A 14,490-nucleotide genomic window follows, 5' to 3' on the forward strand; every position below is an offset into this window, starting at 1 on the left:
TTCGTTACCGATTGACAGATCAACAATTGGCAGTGAATTTAGATGTACATCATCGATGAGATTTACCCAGGATCTGTCGAGCATTTCCTTCACCATCAGATGACCCTCATCAAGACCTATGATGACACCATTCACTGTTGCCTCTACCTTTGAGCCATTGCCACTGTTAAGTAGAGGTTCGCTCCATGGCATATGTAAATCATGACGAATAACCAAATTTCTATCTGTGTCTAGTCCAATAAGTTTACCATATTCTGTAACACTGATATCAATCACACAGCAGCTATTGGGCAAAGTGTCAGACCAACCATTACCATCGAATGCGGTTTTCCTAGATAGACTATAGCCAGTCAAAACACCGAGTAAAGAACCATCAGGTAGAACTTCAATATCAATGATACAACAAGTGTCTTCGAGGGGTCCTATGTATTCATAAACACCTTTACCAACTGGTCGGCCTGTGTATAAATGGTTGTCATTTCCCACTGCAAGTACATTAAGTGAATTCATTGGACCAAACAGATATTTACTTGCTAAAACATAGTCAGGATTATTTCCACCACTTCCTGAAATAGTAAATCGGTGAAGTATGTTCACATATTATGTCAGAGTTTTCAGTGCATAGAAGAAAAGAGAGAGATATTTAAACATTACAATCAGCTTGCTATACTAGTATTATCAATGCAACGACGTCATTTACAATATATATTGAACAGATTTGGTTAGTTTATTGAACTATGAAAGTCAATACATGCCAACGGAATTTTCTTCTATTTTGACAAAGGTTTATCAGTGGTGGGTGTTTCAAATTTCTCTGACAATGCCTACTAGGGAGTATTAGTCAGAGGGAGTTTTCCTACCAATGTAAGGTGTTTTAACGTGAGTTATTCTCATCCCTGTCGTTCCAAGTGCATCGCCACTCATTGCAAACCCCACATCAAATGCCTTAAAATTGTCTGGTGGGAATGTCATATCTTGCAATTTGTCTTGGAACTGTACTCCATTACACTGCCAGAAATTTAAAGATCCGTTTTCGTTTTCAGAACATAATTCCATACGTGATACCATCAGAGCGATTAGAATGGTACCTTCAAAATTCATTGCGATTGTGACAATGCCACCACTGTTTGGTATCGGACCTTGCCATGGTGAAAAAAGGTTAGTTCTCACAAAAAGTTCATTTTCGTTACCGACACCAAATACTTCACCATCCTTCGTGGCTTCTATTGCATTCATGCAGCACGAATTGTCAAGTGGAGCCGACCACCTAAAAACACCTGCAGAGCTTATTCTTAGTTTATGGTCAACATCAAGTCCCAACAGATTACCATCGTTCATCACTGTCAGATCTATGATGAGATTTGTATCACCAATTGGACCTTCTAGAAACGGGAAACTCGGTTCATATGCAGTGTAAACGTTGTTATCATCACATACCACAAGCAATAGCGTTTCTAGATAATCAAAAGGAAATTTTAAATATGTCTACATAGTAATTAGTAGTCAATTAGAACCCATTATGATCGCAGAACTTACTCAATATAGAAATATGGTTAATTGTTTCAAACGTATAACAAATGCAAAAATCACAATAGAGAATATGTGAATGTAATAATAATTGAAAATGTAATAAAACCAGATGTAAACTGAATGCCTTCCGCCAGGTCGGAAATGTTCGTAAACTTTTGTTTTTCATACACATTGACGGAATGGATCAGAATGTCAATAAGCAATTGGCAAATATAAGCTAAATTATGAAAGCTACATCAACTAGTTTTATAGGCAAGATGTGCTTGTTATCGTTAATGTATGTACTACCAAACTACCAACCAATTTATGTGATTAGTTGTATATCACTGATCGATCTGCAGCTGATAGGTTTTTCTACCATCAGTGCCGTTCTCAAACCTGCCTATTGTCAGATTGTTTCATCAAAATATATCAGTGAAAATAAAGCTCAAAAACATTGTCTTCAAATAAAAATGAACTACTTGGGTCGAACTACATGCTGAATGAGTTTTTTAGTGTCACGCTGGTGTACGGCATTTACAATTGTCAATATTATATACTGTGGTTTATATTTGGCTCTGATGATGCATACAAGAATAAATTGAGAGACAACTAAGCTTTTGTATATCCACCATGCACTAAGAGAATGAACACAATTTACGACAATGAGAGGGGGGCTTAGATGTTTTGCTCTTTAGTTGTGATTTTTTTGGAACCAATTTAAACTTCTGGAGAAGTCGTTTACTAAGTGCACATATACAAAACATTTTGCAACTTTGCCACAGCAAAATACATATTATAGCCAGATGATATGTACTGCATAGTAAAATTGTTTTCAAATTAATATTTTTATTTTAATTTGCAATATAAGTGAAGCATTGATTGTGAAACAGCCAAGCATTTACAGGATATGTTACGTAACTAGTGTGGTAGCAGGGTAATACATGTATATGTATATGCATAGTTATGTTTGAACTAATAAGTAATATTAAAGAATTCATGTATGAAACAGGGACAATAAGAAATATTTACATATACCACATTTCAGACAAGGCTATATGCCATTGTAGAAATGGATTTTCTTCTTCCATCACAATCCAAAACACAATGCACCCCCCCCCCCCCACCAACAATTTTCAAATCAGTATGACCTTCCCCCTCCAACTGACAATTTCAAAAACCGGGTGACCCCTCTCCACCAATCCTCCCCCAGACCAAAGAAACTGATCAGTCCCTAAGTAGTAGTATATATGTCAATGAAATGTTCAGAATTTTTAAATACAGTGTTGTTTACACCATGTCTTATTCTACATATATTTAAAAACATGAAATCTACCTGTTGCTTGAATGGAACACAGCGCGAGTCTTTGAGAATAAAGACAGTGTTGATCTCATCAGTTACGATGTCTGGAATCATTTCTTATGAATTTGAATTAAAAGAACTATGGGGTGTGGGATTCTGTTATGCTTTTCTTTTCCCAGAGACATCTTCCAGAAACATCTATGCTACTCTTGCATACAGTATTAAAAGTATATTACAACGCTAAAAAAATTTAATTGCCTTCGAAACAATTTATGCAGTAGAGTCAAAATGATTGTGAAGAAAAATAAAAATAATCATAAAATGATACACAGAAATTTATATACAAAACACAAAATCATAGAAAACCAGATTCAAACTGAATGCCTTCCCTAAAGGCAAAGTCTTGTACCAAATTATATTCAATTTGAAGGGTGCATTTTGTGAAAATGATGGTAGACAGACAGACAGACAGACAGACAGACAGACAGACAGTCAGACAGACAGACACATACATATACGTACGTACGTACGTACATACATACATACATACATACATACATACATACATACATAGACAGACAGACAGACAGACAGACATACATACATACATACATACAGAAAGACAGACAGACAGACAGACAGACTATTCACCCCTCAATATAACCAAAATTTTACAGATGGTCTGAGTGGTATCAAAGCCTTACCATGATGATGTTCCACGTCATTGTTGATAGGGTTGATAGGGTTAGGTGCAGGGTAACCTAATGCCAGTGTGAGCATCCAATATAACATAATTCCCGGCTTATTGCTCTTCAAGAATGTCATCTGTTAATGGAAATGTGATACTTAATTAATTTAATAATAAACGTATTACATTCATTAGGCACTGATAATCATTCCTTTGAAGAGGAAGGCAAATTCTATTATAACTTAAGTCCTCCTTCGGCTATCTGCTATCACAATCGATATCTCTGACATGCAACAGCCGGTTTCAGTCAAACCTGGTCCAAAGGTGACATTGTAGAAGCACATGTATGTCACATATCCAAATTAGATAAAATCGCGGTCACAGTCTTTAGTCAGAAATCAATATTGACTGCATAACCAATCATTTGATACATACAACCCATATTATCAGGTGCAAGATTTCTTCTAAGTTATTTATCAAAAACCAAGCCATTTCTTGCATATCACAGCTTGTTGTAGTTATGCTTTATCCATTTCATTTAAATTGTGTCCATAAGAGAAATACACGTGGTACGTTTGGTGCTAATATAACCTTTCACTGAATAGTAGTCATAGTTCTACTCGAGCAACACTGTCTATTGTATAAATAACAACATTAATATACCCATGTGATCACTAGTCTGTAAGATTACAGACATTCGTACTATATGTCCTATAAAGTTTGTTGATGTAGCTTACAACTTTAACGAATAATTTGCATAATTAATGATTATCTGTAATCTGGGTATATCTTAAGAATAATCAAATTTCATACACTTTGGTGCATATATCAACCATAATAATGCGCACATGATGTGTGAAGTTTAGTGCTTTTACTTTTAATAAGTAATTTGAACAATTAATGATCTTCAGTAATTAAGCTATATCTGCAGAATACATACTTCAAATTCAATAACATTTGGCACATACATCAACCACGACAAAGTGTATCTTTCAAAGCCTGTTGGTATAGTTGTTAATTTGATTAATTAATGATTTTCAGTAATTAGGCTATATCTAAGTATGTACACTTCATTTAACTTGGTACATCAACCATAGCATAGCACATCCGTTTGATGGAGTTTTTTTTTAAATATAGTTTTTACCTGTAATGTGTAATTTATGCAAATAATCATTTTGATATTAGGCAATATCTTTAGAATATATACAAGCTTTACATTTCAGAAAATGATGTGCATGCATTGATGGTAAAGAAGCGCACCTGTCGTTGAAAGCTTGGAGGCGTAACTCCAAATCGTAATGCTTTATATGCATAATTAATTACTTTACGCTAATTAAGCAATATGTGAACTATACAAGGTTCAAATTTCATAATATTCTAAATTAAGTGTTAAATCATGTATAATATAATATAATATAATATAATATAATATAATATAATATAATATAATATAATATAATACTTTTATAGTCTATAGTACCTATCGTTCGAAATTTTGCATTCCAACATTGTGTGTAGGCCCACATATCTATACATTCAGATTAAATCTGGTCTTTAGAGATACGATTGACATGAAAGAACTAATTTCATAATGCAAGACACACTGTTAGGATATTCCCTTCGAAAAAACACATAAGAGAAATTGTCAGTAAGAGTGCCACTCAAACCCAATACTTACTTTCTCATTACATTTATCCTGTTCAGTCCCTTCCGTGTTGAGAATGAAATGAAGTATACAGATCTACGCAACAAGATATGTACACTAAGTGACCACACCCAATTGCTGTAAGCCGGTGTTATAATTACGTAGTACCATCTGTTAATTTCGTTATTTATATCTGTTTAAAAATTACGAGGAATTAAAGGAATAGTTATAGTAGGTTGTATATGTAGGGGATCCTCCAGAAACCTCTCCTCCCCATTAGTGATGAGCATTATCCATCTCTTAAGCTTCTCAGGTATACATGTACAGTAGATGCTGCAAAGTACTTGTTTGCGAGACATAAACAATCCATTCTCCGAGTGATCACGAAATACCTTGCATATCAATATGATATGCAGCTAGTATTGTACTTTAGAAATAAATGACGGCCATATCCTGCTTTTGGTTTTATATAAGGAGTCAGATATTTTTTATTGGCTAATACTAAAATCCATCGACCTACTTCAGGCCGGAGACATATACCAGTCCGTAAATACCTTCTGCAATTGATATATCTGACGAAAGAGTCACATTCCTCAGTATTTCCGTTATAAATTGTGTGCACAAAAAGTTAACGCCTATTGCCTTTGGGGCTGTTGACGTGTATACAACCAGCCTGCTCACATATTTATGTGTGTATTTTCTATTCTTTTTGAAATTTAAAGTGCCATTACAATTAGTTTGACGGGGATTTTGTGACAACGTTGAGGTGTCATTAACATATACAAAATTGTAAAGACGCAATTTTAGGGAAACCCGACACTCCGTAACCCATAAATGGTACACAGTGACCGTATCCAACGAATATATCAAATTAGATCGTCATATAAAGAACGAGAAATATGAATAAATGAATATTTATAAGAGATTATCGTTGCTATGCTATTCCCTTCTTCTTTGCCAATCAAATAACGACTATAATACACGTGGCAAATGTTGTAAAGGGAAACAACCTTCTCCCAGCTTTTAATAATTTCGTGAATTTATCATTTCCATTTTAAATTTTAGCAGGTAAAATTCTTCCCATCAATATTGTTGTCATGAATGTATCATTTCCATTTTAGCGGGTAAATGTCTCAATCCCATCAATATTGTTGTCATGAATCTATCATTTCCATTTTAGCGGGTAAATGTCTTCCCATCAATATTGTTGTCATGAATCTCTCATTTCCATTTTAGCGGGTAAAAGTCTTCCCATCAATATTGTTGTCATGAATCTATCATTTTCCATTTCGGGTAAAAATCATCCTATCAATAGTGACATTTACACCAATAATTTGAACATCATATATATAATAATGGGTGCGTATTTTTTCTGAATTTACTTCCCATAATTGATTCTTCATAAAACTTTCAGGAATTATATAGTTTTTCAATCACTTGCAGTATTATTTTCAGACCAGGTAACTGACTTTGCTGCGTGGGTGATGCGATTTCTAAATTTAAAAAAACAAAACACGCTGTACAGTCTATTATTACACGGGTCCTTGAAAATTACCAGAATGTATAAGGTACTAACTAGATGGATTTGTCATTGGATAGTGTACTTAAGGATTTGATAAACCCTCCGTCACATCCAAGATGGCACCTCCGCTGGGATGAAGAGAGGCTTACCACAACAAAAACATTTGCAATGTTTGGATATCTTACTTGGAATCAGACTACGTGAATACGTTAAGTTTCCGTGTTGCCAAATTTAGCTGATGATGTTAAGTCAAAAGCTTGTTCAAAAAACCTGAATCTTCGTGATTAATGTCAATATGCAATTATTTATCCATGACGTTTAGAATTTTGATTGGTTAATATATATAGCTACAACGACCCAGTGTGACCCCACTATTGGCTATGTACCAGTATGCACTATGTCACCGACCACGGTCTTGTTTTTTTGTATGATTTCTTGGTATTTTGTATGATTCAATATTGAAGTCCACCGTGAAGTCTGGTTTGTTTGGCCATAAATTCCAAGTATTTTTACTATGATATCACAAACATAGACCAGTTACAGAAAGTATAGTAACCAAAATACTGTAACACCGACATTTCGCGGATTTTAGGGACCTTGGTACTTAGATTGTTCTCAGGATTATTTTATGCTTCACGTTACGCATTACCTAGCCAGTATTATAATATACCTAGTGATAATGCTGTGCCATGATTTGCTAGAATCAGTCACGTGATAGGAAATAGAATGACTATTTCCCTAGGGAATTAGTTCCATCAACTTGTACATGGTCACGTGACCACCGCGCGTTCACAGCAGGTCGAAATGGCAGCTTCTGACGATGTTGTCTGCCACCGCTAGTTCACAGCATGAGGTATATTATAAAACACATATTGCCTGGCCTATATTCGGGCTATAGCACCCGTTCATTACTCCCTCGTGACTGTGAGTTACCAGAATCACATGCTATTTCCCTCGGCCTTTGGCCTCGGGAAATAGCATGTGATTCTGGTAACTCACAGTCCCTCGGGTGTAATAAACGGGTGCCTTTGGCCTCGGGAAATAGCATGTGATTCTCAGTGGTAACTCACAGTCCCTCGGGTGTAATAAACGGGTGCTATAGCCCGAATATAGGCCAAGCAATATGTGTTCACTATATACAAAGTAGTACACGTGTATTTTATCCCTGGAGTCTGTTTATATCGAAGTGGAATAGGTTGAAACAGTTCTTATTTGAGCACAAAAATGTTGTCTTTATGGTGTACATATAATATATAAAAAAAACTCATCAGCAACATAAATAGTATGATCATTGTTGATCGAAGTCAGCCATTTTAGATATAGGGGAGCTGCAATAATTGTAGCGTTTGTTGTGACTTTGATGTTTTTTTTCTTCTGTTTCTGTTCTTTTCTGCATATATGCGCTTCTACTTTTACTGAATTTGAGGGATTGGGGTAGCTCTTAACATTTCTAGGGTCTTGAAGGCTCCATACTGAATTAATGTCGGAGTTAGGAAATATCCAGTCTTTTGAGTTGTAAGGTCCAATTGTTTCAATGGAATGTTACGCCTGGTCCATCGTCTCACAAAGCATGTGTGTAAGCAGACTAAATAACGAACTGTTAATACTGATAATCTTTAATCATTTAGAGTATATCTAAGTTTGAACCCCCTATCACATGAACAGTTTGCTTTATCACTTATCATCTGGGAGATCATCACACTGGACAAACAGTCGATCATGCATATACTATAGGAGGGAAGAGAAAAGGGAAGAAACTCAAACCGTGGATTGAATAAACGTGATTCTGGAGTAGTTTTACAATGAACTACCAAATATTAAAGTGTTATGATAAGTTTTCCATAGGTAAGACGAGTAATACTGACGTTCGAACATATACTTTGAACTATATCACAGACTTCCGTTCGTGTGATTCAATGGTAAGATAAGACCATCACCGGAAGACGGAAGTACAACATTTGGCCTACGCAGGGGGCATTAGATTCATTTATCGTAAACATAATTATTTGCATAAAATTCCACATCTAAAATTCCAAGATCAACGGTGCTAACACGTGAGGCATCGAGGTCGAAGGTTACGAGACCATATACCGGATGTAAACACAACACGATCAGAATTTCGGATGAACTTTCAAAACATACCAATCACTATAGGATAAATGTCATGGACTATGAGTTAATAAATGTAGATCTGACGGTCGGAAAGTTTCTCGCAGAGGAAATAAAAGGGGGCAAAGTGAACAGAATTTTGGATCAACTTTCAAAACATACCAATCACGATAGAATAAATTTCATCGACTGGTTTAATGTAGATCGGAAAGTTTGTTGCAATGGAAATAAAAGGGGGCAAATTCAAATTGAACAGAATTTCAGATCAACTTTAAAAGGTACCAATCACCATATAATAAATTTAATGGGTTATAATTTAAATAAGTGTATGTCTGACAGTCGGAAAGTTTGTCGCAAGTTTCATTTTCTATATAGTTGCCTTTAATTATTAGATCGCATGGTTCTTTGAGTTATACCAATGATCGGAAATTGTGTCGCAGTGGAAACAATTTCGCATTGTTATGTGCGACAGAATTTTCGAAGAATTTTCGGACAATTTCGACGCATGCGCATATCATACAACCGCAATCTTTGGCGCACGACACTGCAGGTCGCCTAAAAACAAACAGATTCATGCATTTTAGAATTCCTATGGAGATGTTCTGGTCCGTTATCAACTCGTGAAATGTGATATGCTAGCACATGTAACAAGATAGCGTGTTGTGCAGACTGTTTTGTATTGTTGTTGTTGTTGTTGTTGTTGGTTTTTTTTTTCAGAAGTGTCGACTTGTGCATGTCTGTGTGCATGTCGGTGAATCTTGTCCTTCATTGTTTCAAGATGTACCGACATAACGATAATGGAATGAATCGTGTATGAAGTATCTTAACATCTTCTAGGCTATAGCTACAAGGATGCAAATCTATGAAAGTGTCCAGGGATATCGTTCATCTTTTCACGTGTCTGTGCGATCGTCAAGTACACGGAAAACAGAGAGATTAAGATGTCTTCACATAGCGAGAACGTTACGCGGAACACCGAACGCGTTACGTTCTCGCTAGGTGATGTACAAAAGCGATTAAGATGACAACATAACCTTTGACACGTCGCACAATTGTAAGTTGTAATAATGTATCTTATTGGCCAAGAAGTTTACCATCGTCCAATTATCGCTAGCTTTACAACATTGTTTTGTTGCGACAATGTTGGTAAAAAGGTATGTTAGTTATGAACGATACATTTTATTGTATATTTTCACAGCTGTGTTAAATTTTTATCCTTTTATTAGTCCTATGAAAATGACTACTATGAGAAAAAGCGGTCTTACCTAAAATGCAGCAAAAAACATTCATTTTACGCCCTGCGTATATATGGTCTGTACGATCGGTTCCGTACGCCTATGTGCACACTAGTATCAGCGGTACACGGCAATATCCAGTGACAACTTTTTAAATCCAAAATTATTTGTTATCTGATTTGTTCTGAATTTTGAAGCGTAATTGTCAATACAATTGTCCCTCTTACCTCCGTCCTGCAAAGAGCCAGCCGTGAAACACGGGCTTACTAAAAATGCTGGTAACTAAGGAATAAAATCGCCCAGTGGTCAAATATTAGCAATAAATCGATTATTTAGTCTGTTTACCTCATCTTGACTGCAAAATTAAATTCCATTGCGGGTTACCAAAACTCTCGAAATGGGAACTTTTCAAGTTCTATCCTAAATTGAACCACGTACAGCTCTTACGTACGTCGGCGCAAGTGTATTTGAATGTTGCAGTTCGAACTTGAAAAGGTCTGATTTCGACGCTTTTTGTGATCTAAGCAGGGAATACCATGAATACTACCATCAGAGGAATGGAAATGGCGTAGATATTCGATCGATTGCTAATATTTGATCACTGGGTGGGCAATTCTCTTGCAATTGGTGCGCATACATTTTGCTTTTGGTGTCGTAATACGCCACGTCCATTGCTCTTTGCATGACGGTGTTTAGAGTCAAGTCAGTAATATAGACTCGTGCATCATCTGTAAGCAGGACTATGTACATTACCGGTACTACATATTTGTCAATACTCTCAGACGAAGACGAAGACGTCAAGAAATCACAGACGCACTTTTAACATGGGAGGAAGATCACGATGACATCGAAATGTTTTTAATCGATACATTTTTGGATAGGAGAAATCTTAATAATTCACCAGTCGACCTTGATCTGTTTTCAAATGATGAGTGCTTTGAATACTTCAGGTAAGTACCTAAGAAGGGGGTGCATTATTTTAGTACAATTGCATAAGTCCAACTTGTCATATCAATAGAATATGTGTAGTACAGGTTGTGAAATGAAAAACAAAATTGCTTTGATAAGCCTACCAGTGTTGTCCTTTTGATGTTTTTATTCTATTTTTCATTTTTTGATATGATTTTTAATTTTTTTAAAAGGTTTTTGTATACAATGTACAGCTTACACATTCCACAAGTCTTTCATTCTGTAAATTACAGATTTGGTAAACATGACTGGACCCGGCCGGTTACATGATGCACTCTCTCTGCCAGAAAAGATAGTTGGATATAATGGAACTGCAGCAACAAGTATGGAGGCACTACTCATTCTTCTGCGTCGACTATCATATCCCAACCGTTGGTGTGATTTAGTTCAATTTTTCCAGAAGGATGAACCAGAACTGAGTATAATTTTCAATACGGAATGTCAGTTTCCTCCTCTATTGGCATAAAATGTAATAATGTGTCATTTTATGTAATTCTACATGTCAACAGTTTGTGTCAATATTGTGCTAAATCAACAATGAATGTAAAATGTTTCTGCAAGTAGAATGACCTAGAAAAGTCACCTTAGAAACAAATATACTAGTAAGTTAACCTAAAGGAGTACACTAGAATATCAAAAATATCTCACCCACTACTATCAGATACGTATTCCTTTTAAAAGCTAATAGCAATCAGTAATTGAACTTTTTTACATTTGTCAGTGTGGTTATACTTATCTCAAATTTGTGTGATTTTTGTGTGCCCTTTTATGCAGATTGTAGAATATATCCATGGGGAATTTAACCATCTTCTCACATCCTTAAATTTGGCATGGCTTGACCCAGATACATTTGCTGCAGCAATCCATAACAAGGGGGCCTCACTGCATAATTGCTGGGGATTCATTGATGGAACAACTAGATCAATTTCAAGACCACATACTGGCCAAAGGGTTGTATTTTCTGGCCACAAAAGAAAGCACTGCCTAAAATTTCAGGTAAGACAATACTAGAACACTTTCATAATTCAGGCAGAATAATATTTACACTAAAATTACAGTCTTTCAACAAAGTTTGAAAGACTTTTTCATTCGATGGATTGACGTACGTGTCATGAAGTTATTTTGGGAATACAGAATAAATATTAATGCTTAAGCTCTTAATTAATTTTAATTTTGGAGTCTTGTTTAATGTAGAGTTTCCTGTCATACTGCCTAAAGAATGTGCAAATATCAAGATTTCAGTTTGTCAACACAGTTTGTACATGTGCATTGAGTATTGTTGTTTGACAATTTAAATTCAGAGGTACTTGTTTGTCAACAACAACAATGCAGATTACAGACATACAAGCTGCACTGACAGTTGAACAGTGGACATTGCACATTGCACTAGGGAGTAGAACAACAAACGTTAGACATGAAATAGAAACACAAAAAAGTTTATCAAATAACACCTCGGCTGCAAACATCGATATGTATTTTGGTTCTCTAATACAAGTATTTCATCCAGTTTTCATTGTTTAAAAAATATTTCTTCAAATGTCTAGCATCACATTCAAGAAGCTATCTATGTGCCTTTTTGTGAGCATCTATCTTCACTCCTCCAACCCAACCCTATTTCAGTATGTTGATCCATCAATACTCTAAGAAACCATGTCACGATCCTTTTCTTTAATGGCCTCAATGTCAAACCACATTAGTCTACAATCTGATAACTCATCAAAATAGATCAAAGCATTGTCCAACATGATTTGTATTTTATTCAATTTCAGTCCCTTCAAGCACCAAATGGTCTTATAGCCCATATGTTTGGACCAATAGAAGGGAGCCGACATGATGCATATATGTTGGCAGAAAGCCAGCTACTTCCAATGTTAGAGCAAATTCAACATAATGGACAGATGATGTGTGTTTATGGTGACCCTGCTTATCCTCTTCGGCGAGAGTTAATGGGCCCATTCAAGGGGCACACTTAACCCCTCAACAGCAGACTTTCAACCGATCCATGTCAGAAGTTCGTGTATGTGTGGAGTGGGATTTTGGAAAGATTATATCTATCTTTGCATTTTTTGATTTTAAGAAAAACCAAAAGTTCTACCTACAACCTGTAGCAATGTATTTTTTGGTGGCAACAATTCTAACAAATTTCTATACTTGTCTCTATGGAAGTGAAAATTCAACCTTTTTTGATCTACAGCCACCAGCACTTGAAACTTACCTTAGAAATGAATAAACATTGTTGGCTGTTATTGATGTATTAGTTGTAGTACCAACAGACTTATCAAATGTTATTCTGCATATTACTGTTATTATGAATATACATGATTGCTACTGATATGATTGTCTGACATTGTATATTTTTGTTACATAAACAAAACAAAGTAAAAACAAAGATATCATTTATTTATTGAACACTGATTTATTTTGTCACAGTTGCCGGTAAAGTGTGGAACAGAAGATATACTGTTCTGCTTGTTACAAAATACTGACTCATCTCTTTGCTGGATGTCTACTCATACACTGACCATAAGCTCCCGAGTCATTTTCTGCTGTTGTCATTCTCTTCATGGCAGTCTCTCTGAAGGTAATGGCTTGCTGTCGTTGTTCATATTTTTTTCTTGGATGCCACCGCATCACTACTTCTACGTGGTGCCTGGCTTTCAACATATGACACAACTTCTTGGCACAGCTGTTGCAATTCAGTGTACTGCTCTTCTGTACCAGACCTTAATATATATATATATATATATATATATATATATATATATATATATATATATATATATATATATATATATATATATATATATATATATATATATAAGATGAACAATTGCCCCTGTGTAAATACTTAAAGAAGTAAAATCATCTCAAATTTTAGCAATTGAATATCAATTTCGAAATTCAAAATTCACAGTAATATTAATCAAAAGAATTTAATCACACAGAGGTTTGGATTCCATGTAACTTTGTTATCACTCACTTTTCCATAGCCTTCTTATCATTCTCCTTGAACTTCATTAGTAGCAAATCTGCGTGCTCTCTGACGGACCTTGATGTTATTTTTGGTCCGTCACCACTCGTACACCAGCCCCAATGTGACATCAGTGTGTTATCAATAGCTAACCATTCTGCCGAGGTTTCAGGCCTGTTAGCCACTACTTCCCGTAGTAGATCAACGTCCTGTTGAACGGACCAACGTATGACAGTTCGTTTCTGCACTGACATGCTTGCTCTCAGTATCTGCAATTACATCAATAGTAAAAGAACATAGTTGAAATGTATTTATGAATCCAGTCATCACAGCTGGCTACAAAAACATAATTACATAGCACCAAGCCACCATGAAGCAGTAGTGTTTACAAGCCTTGCGTACGCCTTTCTCGGTTCATACGATCTTATATGTGTCCCCAGCCTCTGTGTTTGTCTCCAAAACAAGAAATTTATATGAGGCAGTAATGTATATGAAATAATTGTAACCCGCTTGTCGTGCGATGACTTTTGTTTGGTGGC

Source organism: Glandiceps talaboti, chromosome 2 (assembly GCF_964340395.1).
Source record: "Glandiceps talaboti chromosome 2, keGlaTala1.1, whole genome shotgun sequence".
In the NCBI taxonomy this organism is placed as follows: domain Eukaryota; kingdom Metazoa; phylum Hemichordata; class Enteropneusta; family Spengelidae; genus Glandiceps; species Glandiceps talaboti.